Genomic DNA, 6,706 nt, shown 5'->3' on the forward strand with positions numbered 1-6,706 from the left:
AGGTACCCTTTGTGCTGTTACATGCCCTCCCTTTCTTCTTCCCTCCCTTCCCTGGCAGTGCCAACCGCTCCTTTGTGTTAATGTGATCAATGTTTAGGTCCCACATACAAGTGAGAACATGCAGTATTCAGTCCTTTGTTTCTAAGATAGGTCACTAAGTATGATGGTCTCCATCCAATTCCATCCAATTTGCTGTGAATCCATTATTTTGTTCTTCTTTATGGCTGCATAATACTCCATTGTGTATATGTGCCACATTGTCTTTATTCAGTCTGGTTTTGATGGGCAGTACAGTTGGTTCCATGTTTTTGCTGTTGTGAATAGTATGGCTATAAACATGTGTGTGCAGGCATCTTTTTGGTAGAACAATTTATATTCCCCCAGGTATATTCCCAGGAGAGTGATTGCTTCATCATATGGAAGGTCAATTTTTAGTTCTTTTAGGAATCTCCACTCTGCTTTCCACAAAGTTGAACTAGCTTGCACTCCTACCAACAGTGTAGAAGTGTTCCCTTTTCTCCACACTTGCACCAGCAACTGTTTTTAAAATTTTTTTATTAATGATGACCATCCTGTAGCTTTGATTTGTATTTCTCTGATGATTAGTGAGGTTGAACATTTTTTTCATGTATCTGTTGGCTGCTTTTATATCTTCTTTTGAAAGTGTCTCTTTATGTCTTTTGCCCACCTATTAATGGGGTTGTTGTTTTTTGTTGTTGTAGTTGTTTTTTCCTTTCAACTAGTTTGAGGTCCCTGTAGATCCTGGATGTTAGGTCTTTGTCAGGGATATAATTAGCAAATATTTTTCTCATTCTATGGGTTGTCTCCCCACTCTCTAGATGGTTTATTTTGCCATGTTAAAGCTTTTCAGTTCGATGAGGTCTCACTTGTTTATCTGAACTTTTATGGCATTCACTTTGGGGGACTTGGTCAAGAATTTGTTGCTTACTCTAATGTGCATAAGGGTACTTCTTATGTTTTCTTCTAGTATTCTTATAAACAATAATCATCTATTATTGCTCCTAGTCTTTGGGTTAGCTGGACATTCCTTCTGACCTGGGCCTGGCTGGACTCACTTTGGCTGGGTTCATTCCGGGTCTGTAGAAAACTGACAATCACTTTGGCTAAGGAGTAGTCTTACCTGGAATGGCTCCTCTCTGCTCTCCATGTCTTTTATCCTCCAGTGGACAAGACTTGCTCACATGGTAGTTACAGGGGTCCTAGAGAGCCAGCAGAAATGTACAAAGCTTCCAAAATATCAAGTTTATTCTAACACACCCGGTTTCCATTGCATTTCTTAGCTAAAGCAAGTTACAAGACCAGTCCAAATTCAAGAAGGTGAAGTTATAGACTACATCTCATGGGGAAATAAACTGCAAAGAACATGACAATCTACCACAATTAGTTCAAGGGGGATAATGTCGGAAGATGGACCCTCCACCAACTTCCTGGGGAAAAGTATAGGTTTTATAACTCTTAACATTGTAGAACTGTCTAATATTTCTGAAGAATATCTACCACTTTGAGTTGAATTATCTGTGTTCCATACTCCAAGAAATGTTTAACAAGCTATGATAGAAATTAACATAGAAATGAACAGGCACACATCAAAACTCAAGTAAAATGCTGTATAATTTAAGGATGTTCAATAAATAGTACTGAACAGACTGTGAAGGCCTTAAAGAGCTGAAGAAAAAAAGATGTTATGAGAACCCATCATTTCCAAACATAAGTTGCCTCAGGTTCTGAAATATTCAAAGAAGTATTCTCCTCACCCTGAATGTTCTGACATAGCTGATTTCCCCTTTGAATGTGAAAATCCTACCGCTGGTGTTTAAAAGGTTAGAAAATTTTACTATGTTTTTGGCTCAGCCTGGAATCAAATTCTAATACTATCTGGGAACCTCAAGGTCTAGAATCGTCTATTGTCACTTTACAGAGATATTGTGAAATGTTAATAAACTTACACATCATGCTAATTTTAAGCTAATTATAATTATTTTTAAGGCATTGTTGAAATGCATATTGTGGAAAATTTGTAAATAAATATGCAACTTTCAAATGTTTATCTAGTTATCTCACATCTAGCTTCAAACAAGATTATAAACAAAAGCAGTATAAATAAAAAATCAATTTAAGATAAGATTAAAATAAAGATAAGAAAAAAGGAATGTGTCATGCATATGGTTAGTACAAAAAATGCACATCCTGAATATTTGTATACTTACCAAATATTTGGCTCCAGCATTCCAGCAGTCAATACAAAGATAGGAACAGAACTAAATATTATAGGATTATATAGTGGACTGTGAAAACTATAGTTTTTCTGCCTCTCCTGTTTTCACATCCACCTTTAAAGAATATCACAACACTTTTCCATGTCTGATGGAAATTCTCAATCATGGTGAAAATTGATTTAAATATTGTGTCAGTACTTTGTAAATCAATTAATTCAGTTTATAAATTCAAAAGACTTAGTATCTTGAGTTTGTATGTTCTCTATATCAATTTTTCCTGTCCTCTAAAAATAGATATTTTATGAGTTAAAAAAAACCTTAGCAAATACAAATAATATAATACTAAGAATACCAGTAGGTAAAGTTTGTGTTTCAGATTTAATGATTTTTTTTTAAAAGGAAAACATATATGTTTTCAATATTTTAGTCTAGGAAATGATTTGTCACCAAGAAGTATGTGACTTTATGTTTATCTCGAGTCCACAGCTCTTTTAACATCCAATCTGTGAGTAAATACTTTGGTTTTATGAATACCTATACCAAGTCAATGCAAGAATAGCAGGATTAGCCAGGTATTTTAATGTGCTTCTGTGGTTCCAGCTACTTGGAAGATTAAGGAGGAAAGATCACCTGAGCCAAATAGGTCAAGGCGGCAGTGACCATGAGTATGCCACTGCACTCCAGTCTGGGTGAAAGTGAGACTTTGACTCGAAAAGAAAAGAAAAGAAAAGAGAAGAGAAGAGAAGAATGGCAGGCTAGCAAGCTAGTCATAAAACCCTGGACTAAGTTTGAAAATTGTGATTCGAGAGTCAAGATTAATAACAAAAAGTAAACAAGTCCAAGAGTTAGAGTCAAAGCAAGACACGCAGTGCCTCAAAAGAATGATTATTTTATTTTTTATTTTTATATGAATGACATAAACCGTTTGTATTACTTTCAAATCCTTTTACCCCCTGCCACCCCAAAAGTAAGGAAACCCTGTCCTGGTTTCTTTCCTCCATTTTCTCTTTGCTTTTTTCCTATGATAAAGACGGACTTTTTTTGGTGCCAGAATCCAGCAAAAAACCCTTCTAATTGTACAATCCAAGTGTTTTAGAATGACTTGCTGAGAAACTCTTGCGAATCTTATGCAATCTGCCTAACCTTTCGTCTGACGCAGACTTCTGTATAGCACAAGATCTGCCCTTCTAGTGGCTCAGACAACTTCATCTCTGTGAGACAGCAGACATCAGCCAAGCATTACAACCAGCATATGGATTAGAGGGCATGACACAATAAAGAGACAGATAGTTAAGTGTCACTGTTGTAAAGAGGGAGAATGTAGTAAAGATCACATTATCAAGAAATCACTGGTTTGGGGAATGAACACTTTAGAAAGAAGACCTGGAGGGTGCAGAATTATACCTAATGACTCTGGAAAGTTGGAATGTCACCGTACTGCTTGGTCCCATGGGTTTTCTGCTACTAGAGCTCTGAAGAGTGAACAAATCCCAGGTATATTGGTGCCCATTTCCAACATTCTTTGAAACAAAAGCTCTGTTATTATGGATGATGTTACTATTAAGGACAGAAAAGCTTAGAAGCAAACATAACATTATATAAATACCAGGTAAATTGTGTATACTAATGTAATTATACAAACACCAAGTTGGCACTGTCTCCACTCACTCTTTCCTCAAGTATATAATTACCAAAAAGAATAAAGGGACAATATTGAAATCAGCTCCAGAAGAACAACTGAGAAATCATGACCTTGTTGTGAAAAATTATTTTGTAGTTTGCATTTAAAGAGCAAATCAGTACAAGAATAAGTGGAGGGCAACAGCAATTATAGTTTGGTTTAGAACTGTTGTTGGATGGCAAAACAGTGTTTTAACTTGAGAAACTCCTTATAATCAAGTAGAAGGAAGAGGGTCATTTGTATATCAAAGCAAATATGCTGATCTTTTTTACCTCAGCTTTTCATTTCATTCAAGAACAACAGAAAGTAGTAGTTTGTCCAAGTTTTGAGTTTTGATTTCCAAATCAAATAATTTCAATAGGCCACAACTCACCAAGTATGATACAGAATATTTCATTGAACTTTGACTTCAAGCATGCCTTTCTAAGGTGAACTTTCCACTCTCCAGCAGACCTGGATGACATCATGTTAGCAAGGTGACAGTTACAGGATGATACAGGGTTAGTGGGATCAACAAGAGCCAAGAGCAGCCAAAGCAATACAAAAATTACAAGACAGGATGCAAGGGAAGAAAGGATAGAATTACAGGATATAAATATCTTAGAGGTAAGAGCATAAAGTGAAAAACAGGAAATTAGCATGACAGTGATAATTTCCTTTTCAAGGAGGAATAGTTGAACCAAAGTAATAAAATTTTTAAGAAGTTCTGAGAGTGAAAGTTGAACCTGGAACTGAGAAATGTCTCCATACTGAGTCAATGAATATTTAAAATTCCTGTATCTGAAATCAAGTCTTCTTTCATCAAGATTCTCCCCCACACTACCCTTTTCTTTTACTCTTCAGGGAATTCCATTCTCCTGGTTGACCTGAATTAAGATATTGGTTATAATGTTGTCTCTACCTTTCTCATCACATTCAGAGAGAGTCCAGTCACTTTCTGTCCTCAATGTTTCTTGAATTCTCCTCTTCCTTCTGGTCTCCACAGCCACTAATCTAATTCAGACCCTTGCTTCCACTAACCTACGCTCCAAAACTGTCTCCAAATCTAAACTCCTCCTTTCCCTACCTGCCTTATGACTTGCTGCTGAATGTGTTTTTCTAATGCATGACTATATTTTTGTCATTTTCCTGAACAGAAACACTCAGGAATTCCCTAGTCTACCAAGCAACTTGAGATGACCTCCTGAATTCAATGTTGTTCTCTGCCTCCAGCTTTATCTTTCACTGCATCTCACCACACACTCAGTGCCACAGCTCTTCCCATAAATACTCTCGGTTTACATTTCTCTAGTCTTTTGTTTTAGTTGTTCCTCCACATATACACCCACATTTCAAAATGTAGCTCAACCATTATTCACTCACTGCTGAAATTTTCATGACCCTAGGAGAAAGCAGTATCTTCTTCAGAAACATTCAGTCACTTTGATACAATTACTCTGGTGTCATTCTAATGTGTTTTAAAATAATTTGGGTACTTGTCAAAACTCCCCCCCCCGTGGAACTGTGTATCCCCCCCAGGGTGGGGGCCCAGCTTATTCTTCTATTGTGTAAACCATTATGCACTACCTATGTAATGCATGGATAGAGACTTTTGAACAAATAAGGTGATAAAATTGAAAGTTTAACTGTGAATTAATTTAGAATTAACATTTAAAAAATGTTGTGTTTTTTTTTTAGTTGGACTCTCACTCTGTCTCCTAGACTGGAGTGCAGTGACATGCTCACGGCCACTGCGGCCTCGACTTGCTAGGTTTCAGGTGATCCTTCTGCCTCAGGTTTCCAAGTAGGTGGAATTACACGTACATGCCACCATGTCCAGTTAATTTTTTAAAATTTCTTTTGGGGATGAGGTCTCACCAAGTTGCGCAGTCTGGTCTTGAACCTGTGGGCTCAGGCAATTCTCTCACCTCAGCCTCCCAAAATACTGGTATTATAGGCGTGAGTCACCATACCCAGCCTAGAATTAAGATTTTAAAGAAATTGCAGCCGGGCTCGGTGGCTCAGCCTGTAATCCCGTGCCTTTGGGAGGCTGAGGTGAGTGGATTGCCTGTGCCCGCGGGTTCGAGACCCGCCTGGGCAACTTGGTGAGACCTCATCTCTACAAGAAATAAAAAATGAGCCGAGTGTGGTAGCGCGCACCTGTAGTCCCAGCTACTCGGAAGGCTGAAGCAGAAGGATCGCCGGAGCCCAGCAGGTCGAGGCTGCGGTGGCTGGGAGCAGCCACTGCACTCCAGTCTGGGTGACAGAATGGGACTCCAACTCAAAAAATAAATAAATAAATAAAATAAAGAAGTTGCAATTCTTACAAGAGTAGGAGTAAAAAGTCAAACTAAATGCAATTTATTTTTAAATAAAGTGAGTACCATTTGCTTCATCTATTTGGAAAAACTCATCCCAGCCACCATCATGCTGTGCTTAGCTGTTTTATGACATTACCTTGCTTTGTAGCCAAGAAAAATATGTACAGATTGAAAAAAAATGGTAATAATGATTATATCTAAATTTAGTATTCAAAATAATTTCAAATGTTTTTCATATATTTCTGCATTTTATACAGAGTATTTATTGCATTTATAATCAGAAGAACATATTAATAATAACAAAAATATTTAAACAATGAACTATCTTTGATGGACCAAACGTTTTAAATATACACATTTTGATCTTGGTGATGATAAATTCTGAGAATGCAAAAATGATCCCTCATAGGTTGAAAGTCATACTATTTATATTTGAATACGTTTTTTGAAACTTGATGCAAAAAGACCAATAAAGAGTCTGTTCTTAT

This window comes from Carlito syrichta, unplaced genomic scaffold (assembly GCF_000164805.1).
Source record: "Carlito syrichta isolate Samal-C Ts95f unplaced genomic scaffold, Tarsius_syrichta-2.0.1 Scaffold307270, whole genome shotgun sequence".
Classification (NCBI taxonomy): Eukaryota; Metazoa; Chordata; class Mammalia; order Primates; family Tarsiidae; genus Carlito; species Carlito syrichta.